Below are 22873 nucleotides of genomic sequence, written 5' to 3'. Positions count from 1 at the left end.
CGTGTTTTATGTCATTAGTTATATCCAGTAAGGAGGTGACTGAAGTATTGACTTGGCTGCTGGCTATGTTGGTCGCCAACCTGGTACTGTGTCCCCCTGCAGAGTCTGGTCTAGTGAGGAGGAGAACAGTGGCGGGGTTGTTCTCCTTGTTCATACTGAACATTTATCTTGCTATTTCTTGAGTTATCTCCTTGTTAATATTATTATTATTATTATTATTATTATTATTATTATTATTATATTCGTTCTACTTCTAATTGACTTACAATCTTAATTTTTTACAGAAATTTTGCTAACTTGCAAATACGTCTTGCCGCTGTAATGACACATCACACCTTACTTTTTACAATGTGTTTTACCTTCCAAACTGTGAGGTAAACGTCACTTAATTCCAGAATTATATTTGGTTTATATATCTTTAAACCTGTTCAGTCCAGCGTGTATTGTAAAGATTTATATGAGTTCTTACGAATAAATATTCCGATTCCAATTCTGTTAACAACAATTTCAGCGAGTTATGCATTGTTGACCAGACCACACACTAGAAGTTAAAGGGACGACGACGTTTCGGTCCGTCCTGGACCATTCTCAAGTCGATTAAATCAAGTTATTGTGACTCATCGCCTGCAAACAGTTATGCATTTATTGCGATTCTCTTACCTAATTAAAGTACTGTAATATGTAGGTAAACTTTCCCCAAGTATAAATGTACTAACGTTCATGAATTAATCTTTGGATATACATTAATTCATTGGTTTATTGTTATTTATTTAGTAAGATGAGGAAGGGGGGGGTGTTTCATGTGGTTCGCTAAACCCATTCATTGCTTTATTTTCACTGTGAGTTTAGGAGCCACAGTGTTGGACTCGAGGATTATTTTTACCGGTTATCTCTTGATACTTTATTGCTGCCATTTTACCACCCAAGTTTTACTTTAACCCAGCAACTCCTCCAACCAAAACATTAACCGAACAACACCACCAACCACAACTTTAACCTGAGAACCCCACCGACCACCAAATAGCAACCCCAAAAACCATAAAAAATCAACCAAAACCAAGTAACCAGATTGCCCCCCCCCCCACCCCAGGGCAACCCAAACCATACCGTTAACCATATTTAACATGCCAATCAAACTTGAACCTGGCAACCAGTCCCCGGACAAATCCAAACTTAAAGCTAACTGCTCTTATCTCCAGACACGGACAAAATATAACACGATAAATACACAATTAAGGACTAATAATCTTCAACATAACCACGCTAACGACTCACTATCTTCAGGCCATCAAGTAGACAGGAGCCTGAACCATCCTGGAGTAGACAGGAGTAGAGCTACCATCAAGACAGGAGCCTCGACCATCCTGGAGTAGACAGGAGTAGAGCTACCATCAAGACAGGAGTAGAGCTACCATCAAGACAGGAGCCTCGACCATCCTGGAGTAGACAGGAGTAGAGCTGCCGTCAAGACAGGAGCCACGACCATCCTGTAGTAGACAGGAGTAGAGCTACCGTCAAGACAGGAGCCTCGACCATCCTGGAGTAGACAGGAGTAGAGCTACCGTCAAGACAGGAGCCTCGACCATCCTGGAGTAGACAGAAGTAAAGCTACCGTCAAGACAGGAGCCTCGACCATCCTGGAGTAATCAACGGTAGAGGAAGTGGTGGAGGGGGCGGCGTCCTCAGGGTTGGAGCCTGGTGGGGGCGTGGTGTTTCAACCTACACACTAATCTAGTCCCCAGGGTCGACAACACGAGGATTTGTTAAACTTGGGAATCGGCGGAGGAGGGGTAAATAGGGATGAGGAGGAGAGGGGGTAGGAGAATGAATTGTAATAATGATTGATACAAAAATTGGTCGCTGTGTGCGTTCGTGCGTGCAACGGGGAGTGCGGTGGCCAGGGGTCGGCTTCCCGGTTGGGGACGCCACCAGTGTGGCCGCAGCCGTCAGAGGGAGAGGATCTACACCGAGGTCTTCCACCACCCCCTTCCCCGTTATCTATTCTCGTTCACCACCATTCGCCACAATTTCGAAACCTAAACCTATCTGGGGGATCCAGATTAACCACGTAAACTAATTGTAATAGTTAACCATGTGTGAAAAGTGTGTATTTGATTCATAATTCGAATTTGTGGTTCATATATGGGATAATATATGAAGATAAAAGATAGTGGATAAGTAGTTTCGCTGCGTTGAAGTCGCCCAAGAGTCTCCAGGTTACTCAGGACAGCAGCGACCCTCAGTTTTATTCAAGGTTAGTTACCATTAATTATTTGTATAATATTATTGGATAACAATCGCTCGAGCCGATTGCCAGACAAGGCTGCCCAGGCCGTCTGTGGGGTGAGAACTAGCCCGGCTGTAGGGTGAGAACTAGCCCGACTGTGGGGTGAGAACTGGCCCGGCTGTGGGGTGAGAACTAGCCCGGCTGTGGGGGTGAGAACTAGCCCGGCTGTGAGGTGAGAACTAGCCTGGCTGTGGGGGTGAGAACTAGCCCGGCTGTGGGGGTGAGAACTAGCCCGGCTGTGGGGGTGAGAACTAGCCCGGCTGTGGGGGTGAGAACTAGCCCGGCTGTGGGGGTGAGAACTGGCCCGGCTGTGGGGGTGAGAACTAGCCCGGCTGTGGGGTGAGAACTATCCCGGCTGTGGGGGTGAGAACTGGCCCGGCTGTGGGGGTGAGAACTGGCCCGGCTGTGGGGTGAGAACTAACCCGGCTGTGGGGTGAGAACTAGCCCGGCTGTGGGGTGAAAACTAGCCCGACTGTGGGGGTGAGAACTGGCCCGGCTGTGGGGGTGAGAACTGGCCCGGCTGTGGGGGTGAGAACTGGGCCGGCTGTGGGGGTGAGAACTGGGCCGGCTGTGGGGGTGAGAACTGGGCCGGCTGTGGGGGTGAGAACTGGGCCGGCTGTGGGGGTGAGAACTGGCCCGGCTGTGGGGGTGAGAACTGGCCCGGCTGTGGGGGTGAGAACTGGCCCGGCTGTGGGGGTGAGAACTGGCCCGGCTGTGGGGGTGAGAACTGGCCTGGCTGTGGGGGTGAGAACTGGGCCGGCTGTGGGGGTGAGAACTAGCCCGGCTGTGGGGGTGAGAACTGGCCCGGCTGTGGGGTGAGAACTGGCCCGGCTGTGGGGTGAGAACTGGCCCGGCTGTGGGGGTGAGAACTGGCCCGACTGTGGGGGTGAGAACTGGCCCGGCTGTGGGGTGAGAACTGGCCCGGCTGTGGGGGTGAGAACTGGCCCGACTGTGGGGGTGAGAACTGGCCCGGCTGTGGGGTGAGAACTAACCCGGCTGTGGGGGTGAGAACTAGCCCGGCTGTGGGGTGAGAACTAGCCCGGCTGTGGGGTGAGAACTAGCCCGGCTGTGGGGTAAGAACTAGCCCGGCTGTGGGGGTGAGAACTGGCCCGGCTGTGGGGTGAGAACTAACCCGGCTGTGAGGTGAGAACTAGCCCGGCTGTGGGGTGAGAACTAGCCCGGCTGTGGGGTGAGAACTAGCCCGGCTGTGGGGGTGAGAACTGGCCCGGCTGTGGGGGTGAGAACTGGCCCGGCTGTGGGGGTGAGAACTGGCCCGGCTGTGGGGGTGAGAACTAGCCCGGCTGTGGGGGTGAGAACTGGCCCGGCTGTGGGGGTGAGAACTAACCCGGCTGTGGGGTGAGAACTAGCCCGGCTGTGAGGGTGAGAACTAACCCGGCTGTGGGGTGAGAACTGGCCCGGCTGTGGGGGTGAGAACTAACCCGGCTGTGGGGTGAGAACTAGCCCGGCTGTGGGGTGAGAACTGGCCCGGCTGTGGGGGTGAGAACTGGCCCGGCTGTGGGGTGAGAACTAACCCGGCTGTGGGGTGAGAACTAGCCCGGCTGTGGGGTAAGAACTAGCCCGGCTGTGGGGGTGAGAACTGCCCCGGCTGTGGGGTGAGAACTAACGCGGCTGTGGGGTGAGAACTAGCCCGGCTGTGGGGGTGAGAACTGGGCCGGCTGTGGGGGTGAGAACTAGCCCGGCTGTGGGGTGAGAACTAGCCCGGCTGTGGGGTGAGAACTAGCCCGGCTGTGGGGTGAGAACTGGCCCGGCTGTGAGGGTGAGAACTGGCCCGGCTGTGGGGGTGAGAACTGGCCCGGCTGTGGGGTGAGAACTGGCCCGGCTGTGGGGTGAGAACTAACCCGGCTGTGGGGGTGAGAACTAGCCCGGCTGTGGGGTGAGAACTGGGCCGGCTGTGGGGGTGAGAACTGGCCCGGCTGTGGGGTGAGAACTGGGCCGGCTGTGGGGGTGAGAACTAGCCCGGCTGTGGGGGTGAGAACTGGCCCGGCTGTGGGGTGGAGAACTGGCCCGGCTGTGCGGTGAGAACTGGCCCGGCTTTGAGGGTGAGAACTAGCCCGGCTGTGGGGTGAGAACTGGGCCGGCTGTGGGGGTGAGAACTGGCCCGGCTGTGGGGTGAGAACTGGCCCGGCTGTGGGGTGAGAACTGGGCCAGCTGTGGGGGTGAGAACTAGCCCGGCTGTGGGGGTGAGAACTGGCCCGGCTGTGGGGTGAGAACTGGGCCGGCTGTGGGGGTGAGAACTAGCCCGGCTGTGGGGGTGAGAACTGGCCCGGCTGTGGGGGTGAGAACTGGCCCGGCTGTAGGGTGAGAACTAGCCCGGCTGTGGGGGTGAGAACTGGCCCGGCTGTGGGGGTGAGAACTGGCCCGGCTGTGGGGTGAGAACTAACCCGGCTGTGGGGGTGAGAACTAGCCCGGCTGTGGGGTGAGAACTAGCCCGGCTGTGGGGTGAGAACGAGCCCGGCTGTGGGGTGAGAACTGGGCCGGCTGTGGGGTGAGAACTGGGCTGGCTGTGGGGGTGAGAACTAGCCCTGCTGTGGGAGTGAAAACTGGGCCGGCTGTGGGGTGAGAACTGGGCCGGCTGTGGGGGTGAGAATTATAACTAGCCCGGCTGTGGGGTGAGAACTAACCCGGCTGTGGGGGTGAGAACTGGGCCGGCTGTGGGGGTGAGAACTGGACCGGCTGTGGGGGTGAGAACTGGGCCGGCTGTGGGGGTGAGAACTGGGACACCGTGCACGCGTTACTGCTCTGCTATTCAGGAAGTGTTTCTAAAATCCTGAACTAAACTTCATCTGACTTTGAATATCTTAACCTAACCCAACTTTATCTATCCGAACTTAACATAACTTCAAGTAACGTTAGCCAGCTATTCCAAATCTAACCTAAATTAATTAACTTAACCAAAAATAAGCAACACAATCAAAAATTAATGTATTGTGACGGTAACGCGTTGGTGTTCGGCTGTTCAAAAGCTAGGGGTATGGCCTCGTCACATATAGAAACAAAAAATAGAAAATCTGGAACTTCGTCTGTGGTAAGGTAATGAGAAGACACACAAAACACAAGTAAATTTAACAATGAAATTTTAATTACGTTAGAAAAGCAAAACATGAATAAAATGGACATACAAATTCGTATAATAAAATCAATCAATCAAAATAGTAGGAATAATCAAATGACAAAATGAAAAGTTACGTTAAGACAAGTGAGTAATAACAAGTGAACAATATACAATCAAATAAGAGGTGCAGGAATATTGGCTTTAAGCTATCACCTCTCTTAGTACACGTAAGCCACAGCTTAGTCTACCAACGAGACGTGTTAACTTGTTGAAAGCACTGGGTATTCTGAGGACTGAGGTCGTGGCGGCCCCAGACATCAGGTAGTGTGGTGGGTGAGAGCAGGTGCAACTGGACCCGCAGCCAATCAGCAATGAGCAGGCGACAAGACAGGTAGTTTGGTGGTTCGAGGTGGAGCAGGTGTTCCTGGCTGCATACGTTTTGCTCTCTGGCAAACCTTGGAGATGTTGTCGTTGTTGGATATTTCTTCCATATTAGTTGTATAGGGATGTATGTATCGACGAACTTTGGAGGGAAGAGCAGGCTCAATCTCTTGAAGGAGATTATCGTCACAGTATATATAAAGAACGGACTGTGAGAACCATATGTTTAACATTTATTGCATTTCCCCCTACCTAGCCCTCACCCTGCCAAGAAGGTGAAGCTAACTCATCCATGCGAGACCCCAAGAGTAAGGCTGAGGAACTAATACACAAGTGGTGCGATGCAGCATAATTCTCCTCCCTCCAGAAATAAACAGGGACCAGCTCCTGCAACAAAATGACAGAAGAATCAGGATAACAAGAGCTCAGTTTAGTGATAACGAGTATGGCCAACCAATCACAGCCCAGGAAGTAAAGTGAGCTATGAAAAATGGTAAAAGTACAGCACCTGGTGAAGATGGCGTCACCTACGTCATCTTCTTATCTTGAGGTTATCTTGAGATGATTTCGGGGCTTTAGTGTCCCCGCGGCCCGGTCCTCGACCAGGCCTCCATCCCCAGGAAGCAGCCCGTGACAGCTGACTAACACCCAGGTACCTATTTTACTGCTAGGTAACAGGGGCAAAGGGTGAAAGAAACTCTGCCCATTGTTTCTCGCCGGCGCCCGGATCGAACCCGGGACCACAGGATCACAAGTTCAGTGTGCTGTCCGCTCGGCCGACCTGCTCCCCAGTCGGCCGAGCGGGGAGTCGAGCAGGACATACTCAATGCACTGTGTGAAGTGTCTGGGAATCCACTACTCCACCTGTTTAACAAATCATTCCCATTCCTAAGTGGAGTGTTGCCCATACAATGGAAACACGCAATAATTGTTCCCATACCGAAGCCCAATAACCCTGGCAATTACAGACCTATCAGTCTCATGTCATGCACTTGCAAGATGCTTGAAAGGATCATCCTAAACCGACTGTTGCACAAAATAGGCCGGCTAGGGGAGGGGGTCAATGGATTTGTTATTAATATAAGGACGGAGCACAACAAATTGTATAGATAATCACTTGGGTAATGACACAGCTAAGTATTCTGTGTTTGTTGGCATCAAAGGAGCCTTCGACAAAGCAAAAGGGATTGCGATCCTGGACGAGCTTGCATGCATGGGTGTCAAGGGAAGACTCTTGAAATGGACTGAAGAGTACCTCACGGGGAGAAAAGCCAAGGTCTGCTTCAACGGAGCAGTCTCAAGAACAATAAGTATGGAACTCGGTAACCCTCCCCCCAAAGGAGGGGTCTTAAGCCCCACACTATTTAACATACTTATAAACGTTATTGCTAATATTGAATTTCCGGAAGGAACACAACAATTGAGATATGCAGATGATGCCCTAATACAAGCTCCCACCTTGGGAAAAATTAAACAGTCCATTGATCTCCTTGGAAGGAAATGTGTTGATCTGGGTTTCATTCTCTCCACAAGCAAGACAAAGATATTTTCATCACAAGAGGGATAAAATGAAGAATTACAAATTAATGGTGTAACACTTGTGTGGGTTGATCACTCTTTCAAGGTACCGATAGGAGCTCAAAGGAGCATGTAAAAGTCGACTCTGGGCAGTGAAAGCCATGACCTGGAATGAGCATGGGGTCTCTATTGCCATGCTTAAAATGCTGTACACAGCCTATGTGCGCTCCGTCATAGACTATGCCGCACCAGTTTTGTGCACCTACTCCCAAAGCGCTATGAAAAAAACTTGAAAGCATCCAAAATGAAACCATGACCATCATTCTTGGAGTCCCAAGAACTGCCCAAACATCTACTCTACAAGAGGGGTTGTCTCTCCCCGGTGATAAAAGCAGAATTAAGGAACTGAATGCTAAGTTTGCAATTAATATAGCTAGAGATCCCCAATAAAATGATATTGCCAAGAAAACTGAGCTCTGTGATACAGGGGAAACAGGTGAAGCAAAAAATATCACAGATCAGTCTGCTACCTCGAAGAACTTCACCTGCTTGAGCAAGCCCGTGAGCGCCTGCCTGTAGAGAGGTTACCTCCCTGGGAGGATGACTCATGCAGGATTATCATGAAGTTAGATGGGTCATCTAACCCTGTCACTGGCAGGGATGGTGTAGCATACATTGTGATTAGGAATAATGCCTTTCAACGCGGAAATTAAGAAAAAGCACGTATTGAGAACTATGTCTCTTGAATACAAGCAGAGCTTCCTGCCATTGTTATGGCGTTAAGATTCCTTGAACGAAACACTAATGGTGCAGTGATCTGCACTGATTCACCAGCAGCGCTATAAAGCCTTAGTAAAAAGCGGACAGAAAATCTTGCGAGAGTCGCTGAAATCAAGAGAGCTGTGAGGGGTACTAACCAACCAGGGAAGAGTCACCAAGTTCCTGTGGATCCCCTCCCATATTGGAATATGTTGAAATGAACGAGCAGATGTGCTGGCTGCTGAAGGCGCTGAAGGAAATCATATTGAATACGTCATACCAAGACTCTTCTACAAATTAGAGGTATTATCAGGCAACATCACCGTGACAAGGTAACAGAGGAAAGGAGGATAGAACAACAAACCAATGAATCTGTTCGCTGGTATGTGGCTGCAGCTGGCAATCCCAATCATTATGGACGAAGAGGAGGAGGACGCGGGAGAGAAAAAGTAATAGCATGAATCCGTCTTGAATACAAATATCCATGGAGATTTGGGATGGAAACAACAGTTGAGCAGAGGAGTTCTAGAATCTACAGTGAGAGTGACGGACACCGCCTTGACCACTACCTGAGAGAATGTGGACACCTGAGAGACATTAAAAATAAGTGTAGCATAATAAACCCCACAATGTTTGAGTTAGGAAAACACTATTTGTCAAATATTGATACTGTTCTTAAAAGATTCTCCCATTTTGCACCAGCAAAATAACGTAAGATTTTAAGGGTTGACAAATGGTAATCTTCTTGTTTGAGAAGCTGTTCATTTGAGACAGTTAAGCAAGTCCCAGCTGTGTCTGGGTACAAGTGACAGGATGAACAACCTAGCGGGTTTTCTTCCTATTGGGGAGTGTTGTACATGCTGCTATGGCGGTGTGTCCACTCACAGGATGAGTGGTGCTGCCCAATAAACTCGCCCCTCGGGGCAAAATTTTTAATTTAAAAGATCACGTTATTGTGCCATACCGCCTGAGGGAACTTGTGGCCATGATAGAGAAGACATGCTGGCATATGTCGGTCCACAAGGCCGCCATATTGAATGAAGTATCTTCAAGACGATTCTACAAATCAGAGATTTCATCGTAGAAGTGCATTGCGACAAGGTAGATGAGTAAAGAGAGCACAGGAACAAGTCAGTTAGTCGGTATTGGTACAAAACAGCGGCTCCGATAGTCTCCACCACTGTCGACAAAAGTGAAGCAGACAATGAAGCGGACCCGCAGTGGGGAGGACTGGAGGGGGACACCAGCCCCCGGGGAAGTGTGGGGCTGGGTACTCCAGCTGGGCACAAGACCTCCAGACAACAGTGTCGGAGAAATCTTCACTTCCAGAAAGACTTTTCTCTACTGCGCTACCACCAACCTCCCTCTACCACCACCACCACCACCACCACCACCACCATCACCACCACCACCACCATCACCACCACCACCACCATCCACCACCACCACCACCACCACCACCACCACCACCACCACCACCACCACCATCACCACCACCACCATCACCACCACCACCATCACCACCACCACCATCACCACCACCACCACCACCATCACCACCACCACCACCACCACCACCACCACCACCACCATCACCACCACCACCACCACCACCATCACCACCACCACCACCACCACCACCACCACCACCACCACCACCACCACCACCATCACCACCACCACCATCATCACCACCACCATCACCACCACCACCATCACCACCACCACCATCACCACCACCACCATCACCACCACCATCACCATCACCACCACCACCATCACCACCACCATCACCACCACCACCATCACCACCATCACCACCACCATCACCACCACCATCACCACCACCATCACCACCACCATCACCACCACCATCACCACCACCACCATCACCACCAACCTCCCAGTACTGAAATCCAGGGGGGCATGGTGGCTGAGTGGACCACGCTCGGGATATATAATCCCAGGGACCGGGGATCAATCTCCCGGCGATGGCGGAAACAAATGGGCAGAGTTTCTATCACCCCGATGCTCCTATTCATCTAGCAGTAAATAGGTACCTGGGAGTTGGACAGCTGTTACGGGTTGCTTCCTGGATACGTGTGTGTGTGTGTGTGTGTGTGTGTGTGTGTGTGTGTGTGTGTGTGTGTGTGTGTGTAATAAATCACAGTTGAGAGGCGGGCCAAAAGAGCCAGAGTTCGACCCCTGAAAGCACAACCAGGTGAATATAACTGGAGAGTTCTTCATGAAGAACTCTCCAGACACCAAACAGAGCACCTTGAAAGAAACCAACGTCGTCTATGCCTTCACATGCCCGCTTGGGGACTGTCAGCCCCAAAGATCTCAGTATATAGGCAAGACGACAACATCTCTTTCTAGGCGATTAACAATGCATAAGCAACAGGACTCCATCAAGGAGCATATAATCTCCTCACACAACCAGACCATCACCAGAGAAATCCTAACAAGCAACACAGAAATTATCGACATATACAACAATAACAGGAGACTCGACATCAACGAGGCCCTACACATCAAAATGTCAAAACCAGCAATTAACACATAATTATTCTACCCACTTCAAGACCCCGAACCAGCACAGAAGCAAGATGATAATACACGCAATATACCCATTGATTCGTGCCCTGTCACCTCACCCAAAAACATTTGTCCTATCATCTCACCAAAGAACGAATATAAGCACGATCTGAGTATGTAGAATTGTCTTTGAAAATATTAAAAGTGTCTTGCGAAACGCTTCTAGGCGTCAGATCATAAATAAAGTGTGAAAATGAACTTTGGAGAGTTAATTTTTCAACTGCCACGACAGTGAAGAAAAACATAAGAAATATTGAGAAGATTTGTGTTAGAATCATTAATCCTACCCTTTCGGTCATATTCAACTACATATGTTTACAAGAAAGACTGCTACTAAAACATAATGTGTGTGTATATATATATATATATATATATATATATATATATATATATATATATATATATATATATATATATATATATATATATATATATATATGTCGTACCTAGTAGCCAGAACTCACTTCTCAGCCTACTATTCAAGGCCCGATTTGCCTAATAAGCCAAGTTTTCCTGAATTAATATATTTACTATAATTTTTTTCTTATGAAATGATAAAGCAACCCTTTTCTCTATGTATGAGGTCAATTTTTTTATTGGAGTTAAAATTAACGGAGATATATGACCGAACCTAACCAACCCTACCTAACCTAACCTAACCTATATTTATAGGTAAGGTTAGGTTAGGTAGCCAAAAAAAGCTAGGTTAGGTTAGGTTAGGTAGGTTAGGTAGACGAAAAAACATTAATTCATGAAAACTTGGCTTATTAGGCAAATCGGGCCTTGAATAGTAGGCTGAGAAGTGCGTTCTGGCTATTAGGTACGACATATATATATATATATATATATATATATATATATATATATATATATATATATATATATATATATATATATATATATATATGTCGTACCTAGTAGCCAGAACTCACTTCTGAGCCTACTATGCAAGGCCCGATTTGCCTAATAAGCCAAGTTTTCATGAATTAATTGCTTTTCGACTACCTAACCTACCTAACCTAACCTAACCTAACTTTTTCGGCTACCTAACCTAACCTAACCTATAAAGATAGGTTAGGTTAGGTTAGGTAGGGTTGGTTAGGTTCAGTCATATATCTACGTTAATTTTAACTCCAATAAAAAAAAATTGACCTCTTACATAATGAAATGGGTTGCTTTATCATTTCATAAGAAAAAAATTAGAGAAAATATATTAATTCAGGAAAACTTGGCTTATTAGGCAAATCGGGCCTTGCATTGTAGGCTGAAAAGTGAGTTCTGGCTACTAGGTACGACATATATATATATATATATATATATATATATATATATATATATATATATATATATATATATATATAATATATATGTATTATATATAATATATAAATTTCAAATTATTGGGGGAGAGATTTCTGGTTAGTAGTTCATCTGGGAATTATGTACTGTGGGGCGGGGTTTTCATCTAGTAAATCGAGGCTCTTGGGCCACCAGCTGTGGGAGCGGGGCGTCTCATATTGGAGTAATCTTTCTAACATTGGGTCCTCTAACATTTTGATGGTGTTCCACACCCTGATGGCTTGGTGCTGTAGTCTGATGTTTAGTGGCTGTATATTGAGTTCATGGAGCTCCTGGAATGTCTGATCATACGGTGGACGGTGTTTTGCTACTCTCCTTAGTGCCTTATTATGCACTGCTTGCAGTTTTTGCATGTTAGTTTTCTTTGTGTGAAGTGGTACTGGGGGATATTCTAGATGCGGCTGGACTAGAGCCTTATATAGGTGGATCTGCATGTTTGTACTGAGGCTTCGGAATCTCTTCAGTTTTCCTAAGGCTGCTTTGGCTTTCTTTAGTCGGTCCCTTACGTGAATTTTTATCCCTGTTCTATTGATCATGAGTCCCAGTATTCTGCCTACATCCGCATATTGGATCGGATGGTTGTCAAGGATGATGGGGTCTGGGTTCTTTTTGCAATGTGTATTATCTGGAACTTTTGTTTACTTGCGCTAGTTTTCCATTGCTTCTCAAAGTTGTTTAAGAATTCAATTGCTGCCTTGGTCTTGTCGGCTAGTAGCGGCCTTGATGGTCCTGGTTGGCATATTATTTGGGTAACATCGTCATCATATGTGATGTATTCTCCATGTTGGGCTTGGGGTAGGTCAGCTGTATATATATGTTCATAGAGTCGGGGAAAGGCGGTTTCCTTGTGGTACTCCACATTTCAGTTCTATTACGTCACCCAAGTAGCAGGCGATATTGAGCCTAGCAGTTCTATTGTCTATAAAGCTGCAGAGTGTAGCAGTAAATCTCTGTGGGAGTCCTAGCCCAGATATCTTATATTTTAGGCCTGTGTGCCAAACTTTGTCGCTTTCGAAACGTCTCTAGGCACTATATTACACTGTTATTTTTTCGACACTGCGTTGGCTATATGCTGGTAGATCAGGGCTATAGCTGTATGGGCCCCTCTGCGGTTTCTAACCCCATGCTGCCTGGTGTTATACTTCCCTTCCTTCTCCATGTACTTCACAAGTCTCTGTTGATTTTCTCGAATATTTTGCCTGGTACTTCGAGGAGGGGGAAATGGTCTGTAATTTTCTGTTTGGGTTGGGGGTTTGCTTAGCTCGGGGATTAATCTGATTGTGGCATTCTTGAAGTATGTGGGGAATGGTTCAGATGCCAGAGCTGCATATACCATGCATGTATATTGATGGAGTGCCCGATTCTGATTCGAAATTCCATATTGCCCGATTCGAGATTCTGCCCGAAACGCTTTGCGTAATAGTGGCTTTAGGCATTATATGTACTAGCTCTACCTATAAATCCATCAACTTTTGTATTTCACCTTGTATGTATGTACTTTACCTGAATAAATATTTGTATTTGAGTGCAATCACTGGTAGGTTGGTTAATACCATCTTATTTATACTCCTCATGGGAAAGACTGCGACAAGACGGGGATTAAGTGGAAGGGTCGGATGAGAGGAAGAGGGAGAAAGGGTAATACGGAAGGGAAGGACGGGACAGGAGGAAGATAGTGGTAGGCAGGAAGGGGGGTGTTCACGGCGACTGTAGAGCGCGGGAGTGCGGTCACACAACGGTCTTACATATGTCATCCCCTGGACCGCATGCGGCTGACTCCCCCCCCCCCACCACCACAGCCGCCCCACCCCACCACCGCCCACACCACCCCACCCCACCACCACCCAACCCCCAACCACCGCCCAACCCCCAACCACGGCCCAACCCCCAACCACCGCCCAACCCCCAACCACCGCCCACACCCGACCGACTCCCCCCACATTCCACCCCCGCCAGCTGGCTAGACGCTGTGGCGGCGGCTCTTACTAGAGAAGGTTATTTATTTGTACATTTTGGTCGCTGAACGAGTTTACGGAACACCGCCGTTCATCCTGTGAGTGAACACCCCGTCAGTGTTCACCCCGCCCCCCCCCCTGCCCCACTCCAGTAGGAGGAAGGCCCGCTGGTCAGTTCATTAGAACATTTGAACCAAGACTCAGCAGAGACATAACTGTTTCAAGTGAACACATTGCCAGTCAAGATTATAACCATTTTCCACCCCACAAGCATGCGTTATGTGGTCGGTGTAAGTGTGAGAAATATTTTAAAAACAACATTCTTGTTAAAAAAAATAGTTGTGTAACTCCAACACTGAGAGTCGTGATGGTTTGCATTGAGGTAATATATATAGCAAGGCCCAGATATTGATGCGTGCAGGAATATCAGCACATTTGCTGATGACAAGACTGCGAGGCAAATTAAGCCAAGGCAGGACTCGACAAAGACCTCATCACATTGCAGAAGTGGGCAGAAAAGTTGCAGATGATGGTTCAACATTGATAAATGAAAAGTCTTAGCATTGAGATATGACAGGCACTGTCTACTGGAAGAACGGTGTAAATGTTGACAAACGTATGAACGCGCTTACAGAAGAAATAAGAATGTTTGGGTTTATAATGAGAAGAGTTAATACCCGCACAAACATCGTTCTCCAGTTATATTTGGCCCGTGTGAGGCCTCACTGGGACTACTGCTTCCAGTTCTGGTTAGTGTATGATAGAGCGAACATTGATTCCCCCGAAGAAATCCAAAACACAATAACCAAACATTTGTGGAACTCTGATCTTTCCGTATGTGGAGAGGTTAGGAATCCCAACCAATACATTCCTTGAGAAAGCGGAGAGAGACAGAGTGAGTAGAGACATGATGTAGGTCTTCATGTACAAGTTAAGAACAAGGTCTTGAAACTAATAGGCCCGGTCAGAACCCGCAACATTGGCTATAAGCTGCAGAAATTCTGATTCAGGAAGGACATGGTTGGTTATGCAAGAGGGCGGCAGACGAGTGTAACAGGTTCCCGGCCAACATCATTGACGCAAATGATATAGCAAGCTTCAACACAGGCTTGATATGGGGAGGGGGGGGGGGGAGGAGTCGGATCAAGATGGTGCATCGCCCTGACTGGGTCATCAGGCTCACTGAAGTGGCTTCTTATGTTTTAATTGCGATATTTATAAGGTAGGTCGTTTTTCTTATAGTGCAGGTGTGGGGAAAATCTCCCAGCAGGAATTTATTTATTTATTAAATGTTTAGTTTAATCATATAATTTATTAATTTATTTATTACGTATTTACATTTGAATTTAAGTGGACTATTCTTTTAGTGGACTGTATGATTCTATTTTATCCTGCTAGGAGCCTCCCTTCACAAACTTGAGAAGGGGGAGGGATTAATGATATCCTAATCGAAATTAATCTATTAATGTAATTAAACTACTAAGGGTTAGTCTACGAAGTAATAATGGGTTATTTAAAAAAGGAAGTACACCTTAGCTGTCATGCAGAATGTTGCTTATTTAATAAGCCATGCACATATCCTGATCAAATCCTTTACTGTAGCCTCTGTTTAACGCAACAGTAAAATGTGTACTTGGTTGTAACAACGATTCTTCGCGGCGGGGATCGTATTCCAGGGACCTGCCCGAAACACTACGCGTACTAGTGGCTGTACAAGAATGTAACAACTCTTGTATATATCTCAAAAAAAAAAAATAATCCGCATCGTCTCGTTGTCGAGCAAAAATGTCGTCAGGGAAGTGTTCCGTGTAGAACCAAATGACTCGTTGCCGCTACATTAAGTCGTCACAGCTTACCTTCCGGAGTAATACACCGTACAAGACGCAATAACACACTATCACAGATATAACATGACATGGGATATTATAAGATAAATGGGAGACGCTCACCCGTGTGGGTATCTCGCGCTTCGTTACCTCAATGACATTAACTAATATTGTCAGGCGTGAATTGATCTAGTAAGAGGTCAGAAGTATACAAGGTCCTTCACAACAAGTGGTGAGGTGGGTACACAGTGTGACTCCACACAAGGTCCTTCTCAACAAGTGGTGAGGTGGCTACACAGTGTGGCTCGACACAACTCGTGGGATTTGACGATTGGCAGATAAGTTACAGCCCCGCTCCTGTGGCAGGTAAGTCCACTACGGGCTCACCATAGCCCGTGCTACTTGGAAACTTTTTGTTTCCAGTAGCTGAATCTTAAACAACAACAACAGACGATTGGCAGCTCTGCGAAGCCTGCGTCTGGTGGAGAAGTTCCTTAATGGCGACCCTTGTGCCAGTTCTCCTGCTGATCTCTCTGCAGGTAGCGTCCCTCCTCCTCCCCCGACCTGCCGGGACGCGCCCAAAAACGGTTCGAATTTCATTTCATCATGAGTGACATATATTCAATATTTTGTTTGTAAATGATTCTGAGACGCGAGAAGGTGTTATCATATAGTCATCCGACTATTTGTATTAAGATTATTTTATAGATAAATAGTTGACATAGCAAATGTCCCATTTTCTATGAGAAGCCACAAAATCCCAATTTCTTTGAGTGATTTACTAAGCTGTTTTAAGGTTAGTATCAAAATTTGCCTAACATGATTGCATTTGCTTTGTATGCTAGGAGTTAGTAGTTAAGGTCGGAATTTCCGACAGCAGGAAGTGACGGGTGTCACTCATGCTGTTGAACACTGCACCTCGTCTCCTCAGCTGAGGTATCGCTAGCCTAAATTTCCAGTGGTACTTGAGTCCCAGAAAATACTTGTGTGTGGTGGGACCAGCATTATTAAACGTTAGAATACAGGAATATGCTTAAGGCTTATTGATTCACCCGAGGCATCTAGCTCCTACCTGCACCCATCCACTCCTGCGTGTATACTTCTCTATACCATCTTGAAACTTTCCAGAGAGTGTTCTTTTGTGATGGTAACTTTTTTCCCGTGAATCTACAACCCTATTTCCGAACCCGTGTTGGCTATTTCTTATCTATATCTACATTTATCTGACTTGTATTACTAGTTTAGTGCTCTAACTTGGACTGATATTCTTTATAACATTCCTCCCTTCGTGTTGAGTCCTTTCATCCCCTTGCACAGTTCAGTGTGTGTAAGTAGAGTTTGTTTAGCAACTCTTCATATACGAGGCTCCAAATTTCCGGGATTAAATATTCAGAAGATGAAGAGACGACGACGTTTCGGTCCGTCCTAGACCATTATCAAGTCGATTACGGACCGAAACGTCGTCGTCTCTTTATCTTCTGGTGTGTGGTCTGGTCATCATATCTTCAGCCCCGTTACTGTGACTCATCGCCTCTTTCTTTTTACTCTTTCTAAACACTTTCCATCCATTCAGCAACACCTGGTCGCTGGTGGGGCAGTGGTAGCACACACACCCCGGATGGTTTGGGTTCGAGTCCTGCTTAGGGGAGGATTGACAAGGCGCCAGTTATTAACTGTTCATCTCTGTTTACCTGAGACAATTACTTTCTCTCTGGTAGTAATTGGGTACCTGGTTGTAAACCGATTGGTGGGTTCTATTCCAGGGAAAAAATTGGTATGGTAGGGCTTACTATGAGGTATGGCATGAGTAAGCTCTCAGTCTGTTAACAGGAGTCACAAAGTCGCCTGTTTTATTTGTAACGCTTCGACATGTTAACTTTAGTGTTTTATTTGTAACGCTTCGACATGTAAACTTTAGTGTTTTATTTGTAACGCTTCGACATGTTAACTTTAGTGCTTTATTTGCCCTATTTCGAGTGCTTTTGCATTAACTTTCTGGCTTTGACGTTCCTAATCAACACACAACGCTGAGTGTAACTAGCAGTGTAACTAGTATATATTTTACACAAAATATATACTGTCTCGCGGATATATACTACTAAGTTTTCCCTAGTCTTCCCGTCGTTCTTATCTGAATTGAGCTGCAATTTCCAATATTCCGTCCATCTTAAGGGTATATTTAGTCTTCCTGCAGCAAATGTGGATCCCTGTACGAGTTCCTTTACCCATTCTAGTAAGTGTCATCGGCAAACTTACTAAAGTTGCCGTACTTCCATATATCTACATACGTCATTTATATGCTAAGTGAACGAATATAAGTCCCAGAACCGCACTCCGGCCCCATTCTTGTCCCTCAAGTGCTGGTTCTCTACTACTATTTTTACACTCTTCATGCTGATAGGATTTTGTAAAGGTCCCCCCTCCAATACCACTATTTCTACCGTACAAGTTTCAGCCCCGCTCCTGTGCCAGTTCTTCACGGGCTCACCATAGCCCGTGCTACTTGGAACTTTTAGTTCCCAGTAGCTGAATCTTAAACAACAACAACACTCTGCCGTATCAGACTCTCACGCTGGACAGTGTTAGAAGTTTGACTAAAGTCTAGGTATGTAATACCACTCTCTGTTGATTATAATTATTATAATATGATTATAATTGTTGATTAATGAGATGATTACTCATTATAATACGAGTAATTTTTCAAACGTTATCAATCTTTAATACAATATATATATATTACAAAATACATAAAATGTGAATTTAAATAGCATTAATGCTAATTATCTTAAGTAATTCTCCGTTTTCTGCAAGACTACTTAAACGTTAGTGTGTTTTTAGTGACGTAGTCGTCGTGAAAAGAAAACGGCTTCCTCCAAACAAGAGAACCCACAAGTGACACAGACTTAGGTAATTGTGTCACTTAGGGGTAAACCCTAAGTGACACAGACTTAGGTAACTGTGTCACTTAGGGTTTACCCCCGAGTCCTGCAGGAACACAGCTGACTCTGTGTCCGGCTTGACGACTGTGGCACACGCCTCCTCCCACGACCCCCGCCTCCTCCACCCGGCTGCCGGATGGAACCAATAGTATCAGCAAGTTTAATATGATCAGACTTATATTGTTGACATCAACATCTCTCGTAAACGTGAGGATGGTGACAAGATGTCTCTGTGTCATGCTGATGATCCTGCTGTCATTGAGGCATGTTGTTGCTGTCATTGTGGCATGTTGTTGCTGTCATTGTGGCATGTTGTTGCTGTCATTGTGGCATGTTGTTGCTGTCATTGTGGCATGTTGTTGCTGTCATTGTGGCATGTTGTTACTGTCATTGTGGCATGTTACTGTCATTGTGGCATGTTGTTGCTGTCATTGTGGCATGTTGTTGCTGTCATTGTGGCATGTTGCTACTGTCATTGTGGCATGTTGCTACTGTCATTGTGGCATGTTGTTACTGTCATTGTGGCATGTTGTTGCTGTCATTGTGGCATGTTGTTGCTGTCATTGTGGCATGTTGTTACTGTCATTGTGGCATGTTGTTGCTGTCATTGTGGCATGTTGTTGCTGTCATTGTGGCATGTTGTTGTTGTCATTGTGGCATGATGTTGCTGTCATTGTGGCATGTTGTTGCTGTCATTGTGGCATGTTGTTGCTGTCATTGTGGCATGTTGTTGCTGTCATTGTGGCATGTTGTTGTCATTGTGGCATGTTGTTGCTGTCATTGTGGCATGTTGTTGTTGTCATTGTGGCATGTTGTTGTTGTCATTGTGGCATGATGTTGCTGTCATTGTGGCATGTTGTTGCTGTCATTGTGGCATGTTGTTGCTGTCATTGTGGCATGATGTTGCTGTCATTGTGGCATGATGTTGCTGTCATTGTGGCATGTTGTTGCTGTCATTGTGGCATGTTGTTGCTGTCATTGTGGCATGTTGTTGCTGTCATTGTGGCATGTTGCTGTCATTGTGGCATGTTGTTGCTGTCATTGTGGCATGTTGTTGCTGTCATTGTGGCATGTTGTTGCTGTCATTGTGGCATGATGTTGCTGTCATTGTGGCATGTTGTTGCTGTCATTGTGGCATGTTGTTGCTGTCATTGTGGCATGTTGTTGCTGTCATTGTGGCATGTTGTTGCTGTCATTGTGGCATGTTGTTGCTGTCATTGTGGCATGTTGTTGTCATTGTGGCATGTTGTTGCTGTCATTGTGGCATGTTGTTGTTGTCATTGTGGCATGTTGTTGTTGTCATTGTGGCATGATGTTGCTGTCATTGTGGCATGTTGCTGCTGTCATTGTGGCATGTTGCTGCTGTCATTGTGGCATGTTGTTGTTGTCATTGTGGCATGATGTTGCTGTCATTGTGGCATGTTGCTGCTGTCATTGTGGCATGTTGCTGCTGTCATTGTGGCATGTTGCTGCTGTCATTGTGGCATGTTGCTGCTGTCTTGCCTGCAGGAGCAAGAGCTTGTCATAGAGCTTGTCTCAGTTGTATTTTCTTGTCTGCCGCTGATGTTATTCAGTTTGAGTGGAACTGTGGTGTGACGCCGAGGTCTCACAGCGCTCCTCTTTGGTCTCTTGAAACTTGTCTTCCCTCTCAACTGTTCTGTTCATGGAGCATCTTCCCCCTCTCTCTCCCTCTTCATTGCCTTACTTAATAAAACTTAATTCTAATAGTCACTTTCCCGCTCAGTTCGGAAGCTTATTGAAGTTCTGGCATAGATTTGTGTAGTCTATCGGGTTCCATATTTACCTGGACGGCATCGCATCCTTGGCCTTCAGTTTATGTAAGGGTGTACAGGATAATCATATAAATATACTTATCACTGCAGCGTGGTGGCTGAGTGGACAACGCTCGGGATTCGTAGTCCTAAGGTTCCGGGTTCGATCCCCGGTGGAGGTGGAAACACACGGGCAGAGTTTCTTTCACCCTGACGCGTCTGTTCATCTAGTAGTAAATAGGTATCTTGGAGTTAGACAGCTGCTACAGGCTGCTTCCTGGGAATCTGTAACAAATAGGAGGCCTGGTCGAGGACCGGGCCGCGAGGACGCTAAGCCCCGAAATCATCGCAAGATAACCTCATGCTCACAGCATCGTTACACACTGCTGGAGATTTCAATACCGGGGCGGTAGTGATCAAACCCGTCACCGCCGGGTCCTGTACCAGACCCGGCCGTGACCGTACAAGGAGACCCAACACAGGATACCTGAAAATCAAAACACAAAAAAAATATAGTAGCAGCAACATAACACTATCAATATCATAGTCAGAATTACTACCGAAGGCTGGAGACTTCAACGCATAAGCGGTAGTGATCCAAACTGTATGTTTTGTGTGTGTGTGTGTGTACTCACCTAATTGTACTCACCTAATTGTGCTTGCGGGGGTTGAGCTCTGGCTCTTTGGTCCCGCCTCTCAACCGTCAATCAACTGGTGTACAGATTCCTGAGCCTATTGGGCTCTATCATATCTACATTTGAAACTGTGAATGGAGTCAGCCTCCACCACATCACTTCCTAATGCATTCCATTTGCTAACTACTCTGACACTGAAAAAGTTCTTTCTAACGTCTCTGTGGCTCATTTGGGTACTCAGCTTCCACCTGTGTCCCCTTGTTCGCGTCCCACCAGTGTTGAAAAGTTCGTCCTTGTTTACCCGGTCGATTCCCCTGAGGATTTTGTAGGTTGTGATCATGTGTGTGTGTGTGTGTGTGTGTGTGTGTGTGTGTGTGTGTGTGTGTGTGTGTGTGTGTGTGTGTAAAATTTGTCTGCAGAATCAAGCTATTAGCTCTTGGACTCCGCATTTATAACCAATTTATTTGTCCTCTATTTTATCTACTACATATATTTCTCTCCAACACACGCGTGCGCGCACACCCCCAGGAAGCAGCCCGTAGCAGCTGTCTAATTCCCAGGTACCTATTTACTGCTAGGTGAACAGGAGCAACAGGGGTGAAAGAAACTCTGCCCATTTGTTTCTGCCTCCGCCGAGATCTAATTCTGCCCCTTAAGACTACGACACCAGAGCACTGTCCACTCAGTCGCGAGGCCCCTAGCTGTAACCAGTTTAGTGTGTATGTGTGTGTGTGTGTGTGTGTTTGTGTGTGTTTGTGTGTGTGTGTGTGTGTGTGTGTGTGTGTGTGTTATTCAACAAGATGCAGCAGATGGTATCCTAGTTTCATCTGACAGTTAGGCGTCTCGAAAATGCAGTTCACTTGTGTAAGTTGCTGTATTCTGTTAGGTTCAATATGTTCTGTATATTGCCCTAGCTGGCATAACTGTGTGTCCTCGCCTATTTGTGCTTGCGGGGGTTGAGCTTCGGCTCTTCGGTTCGCCTCTCAACCGTCAATCTACTGGTGTACAGATTCCTGAGCCTACTGGGCTCTATCATATCTACATTTGAAACTGTGTATGGAGTCAGCCTCCACCACATCAGTTCCTAGTGTATTCCATTTACTAACCACTCTGACACTGAAAATGTCCTTTCTAATGTGTCTGTGGCTCATTTGGGTACTCAGCTTCCACCTGTGTCCCATTGTGCGTGTACCACCCGTGTTAAATAATGCATATTTCTCTACCCTGCCAATTCCCCTGAGAATTTTGTATATAGTGATCATGTCTCCCAGATTTCTTCTGTCTTCCAGAGACGTGAGGTGCATTTCACGCAGCTTTTCCTCGTAACTCATGCCTCTTAGTTCTGGGACTAGCCTAGTGGCATACCTCTGAAATTTTTCCAGTTTCGACTTCTGCTTGACTAGGTACGGGCTCCATGCTGGGGCTGCATACTCCAGGATTGATCTTTCATATGTGGTATACAAGGTTCTGAAGGATTCCATACAAAGGTTTCTGAAGGCAGTTTTGATGTTAGCCAGCCTCGCATCCACCACTGATGGTATTATTTTGATGTGGGGTTCAGGAGACAGGTTTGGCGTGATATCAACTCCTAGATCTTTCTCTCTGTCCGTTTAGTGAAGAACTTCATCTCCCATTCGGTATCCAGTGTCTGGTCTCCTATTTCCTCCACCTAGTTTCATTACCTTACATTTACATGGGTTGAACTTTAGTAGCTATTTGTTGGGCCATTCGTTCAGTTTGTCTAGATCATCTTGCACCCTCATACTATCTT

General features: G+C 46.6%; 1 protein-coding gene across 1 annotated transcript in view; it reads left to right on the top strand.

The window, feature by feature from the left end:
• The first annotated feature begins 1942 nt into the window (after positions 1–1942).
• LOC123772213 (miniature) overlaps positions 1943–22873 on the top strand; it is a 111798-nt gene continuing 90867 nt past the window's right edge. Inside the window, exon 1 of the mRNA XM_069311309.1 lies at positions 1943–2254. The gene's annotated coding sequence lies outside the window, so the exon portion shown is untranslated. The remainder of the gene's footprint in view (positions 2255–22873) is intronic.

Source organism: Procambarus clarkii, chromosome 69 (genome assembly GCF_040958095.1).
Source record: "Procambarus clarkii isolate CNS0578487 chromosome 69, FALCON_Pclarkii_2.0, whole genome shotgun sequence".
NCBI lineage: Eukaryota > Metazoa > Arthropoda > Malacostraca > Decapoda > Cambaridae > Procambarus > Procambarus clarkii.
This window is presented reverse-complemented; position numbering and strand designations above follow the sequence as displayed.